The sequence below is a fragment of the Oncorhynchus mykiss genome, chromosome 13 (assembly GCF_013265735.2).
Source record: "Oncorhynchus mykiss isolate Arlee chromosome 13, USDA_OmykA_1.1, whole genome shotgun sequence".
NCBI classification, from domain to species: domain Eukaryota; kingdom Metazoa; phylum Chordata; class Actinopteri; order Salmoniformes; family Salmonidae; genus Oncorhynchus; species Oncorhynchus mykiss.
In genome coordinates, this window is record NC_048577.1 from 57,972,669 (window position 1) to 57,975,168 (window position 2,500).

Consider the following 2,500-nt stretch of genomic DNA (forward strand, 5'->3'; position numbering starts at 1 on the left):
TTGAAAACGTGCACCTGGTCACCCAAAACACGGTTCTCTATGCGGTTAGCGGTGTTCCATCTATTCATGTCCGCTTATGGCGCACCCTACTACGGACCTTTAGCAATGGGGGCCGGCCCGAATTATTTATGGAAGGTCTGATGATGATTTTTTTTTTTTTCCACCATCTCTTTCTCTCTCTGCCGGGGCCGGCCAAGAGTGCTTTATGGACGGTTTAAGACATGACTATGGATGCAAATGCTCATTTTCCTCCGTGCACCTGGTGATTGAAAACGTGCATCTGGTAACCCAAAAATTATAAAACGGTTTTAAATACTTTTACCCGTCATTCTATTGATATAGCCCGCTAGGGGAGTGCCCCACTACGGCCCTCTCTCTGTCAGGGCCGTCCTTGAGTGCTTTTTAGACACTTTAAGAAATCACGATGGATGCAGATTGCTATTAATCCTCCGTGCAACTGGTGATTGAAAACGTGCATCTGGTAACCCAAAAATTATAAAAGGGTTTTAAATCATTTTACCGGTCATTCTATTGATATAGCCCGCTAGGGGAGTACCCTACTACAGCCCTCTCTCGGTCAGGCCCGTCCTTCAGTGCTTTATGGACAGTTTTAAATATTACGATGGATGCAGATTGTGATTGTTTTCCAAAAGACCCGTGTGCATCTGGTAACCCAAAAATTGTAAAACTGTTTTAAATCATTTTACCGGTCATTCTATTGATATAGCCCGCTAGGGGAGTACCCTACTACGGCCCTCTCTCGGTCAGGCCCGTCCTTAGGTGATTTATATACAGTTTAAGATATTACGATGGATGCAGATTGTGATTGTTTTCCAAAAGACCCGTGTGCATCTGGTAACCCAAAAATTAAAATATGGTTCAAAACCCGGGTAACACCACTCTATTTACGGACATGACAGTAGAGCTTACCCCCTGGAGCTATTGACCTCCAGGCTTGTAGGCCCTTACTCACCACCCGGGTATCACCCCTCTATTTCGGGGATGATACCAGCAGGGGACCCCCCCCACCTCCACAACCTCGCATACCAGGTGAACCAGGGCACCCACACTTAAGCACCCCTCCTCGGACATTAAAGCAGATAACCGCGCTGTTATGAACCGCGTGCACCTGGTCACCCAAATGGAACTTGTGCACCTGGTCACCCAAAAGGACCGGCGTGCACCTGGTCACCCAAAGGACCATGTGCACCTGGTCACCCAAAAGGACCGTGTGCACCTGGTCACCCAAAGGCCGGCGTGCACCTGGTCACCCAAAGGACCATGTGCACCTGGTCACCCAAAAGGACCATGTGCACCTGGTCACCCAAAGGCCGGCGTGCACCTGGTCACCCAAAGGCCGGCGTGCACCTGGTCACCCAAAAGGACCATGTGCACCTGGTCACCCAAAGGCCGGCGTGCACCTGGTCACCCAAAGGCCGGCGTGCACCTGGTCACCCAAAGGACCATGTGCACCTGGTCACCCAAAAGGACCATGTGCACCTGGTCACCCAAAGGCCGGCGTGCACCTGGTCACCCAAAGGCCGGCGTGCACCTGGTCACCCAAAAGGACCATGTGCACCTGGTCACCCAAAGGCCGGCGTGCACCTGGTCACCCAAAGGCCGGCGTGCACCTGGTCACCCAAAGGACCATGTGCACCTGGTCACCCAAAAGGACCATGTGCACCTGGTCACCCAAAGGCCGGCGTGCACCTGGTCACCCAAAGGCCGGCGTGCACCTGGTCACCCAAAAGGACCATGTGCACCTGGTCACCCAAAGGCCGGCGTGCACCTGGTCACCCAAAGGCCGGCGTGCACCTGGTCACCCAAAGGACCATGTGCACCTGGTCACCCAAAAGGACCATGTGCACCTGGTCACCCAAAGGCCGGCGTGCACCTGGTCACCCAAAAGGACCATGTGCACCTGGTCACCCAAAGGCCGGCGTGCACCTGGTCACCCAAAGGCCGGCGTGCACCTGGTCACCCAAAGGCCGGCGTGCACCTGGTCACCCAAAGGCCGGCGTGCACCTGGTCACCCAAAAGAACCATGTGCACCTGGTCACCCAAAGGCCGGCGTGCACCTGGTCACCCAAAGGACCATGTGCACCTGGTCACCCAAAAGGACCATGTGCACCTGGTCACCCAAAGGCCGGCGTGCACCTGGTCACCCAAAAGAACCGTGTGCACCTGGTCACCCAAAAGCCGGCGTGCACCTGGTCACCCAAATGGACCGTGTGCACCTGGTCACCCAAAAATTATAAAACTGTTCAAAATGCATTTAAAGCTATACCTGACCTTCATGCCCGCCAGGGGAGTAGCCCACTACGGCCCTCTCTCAGTGGGGGCCCTATTTGAGTGCTTTATGGACGGTTTAAAATATCACGATGGATGCAGATTGCTATTAATCCTCCGTGCACCTGGTGATTGAAAACGTGCATCTGGTAACCCAAAAATTAAAATATGGACCGCGGGTGAATGGAGGGAGTAACTATGACTCTCTTAA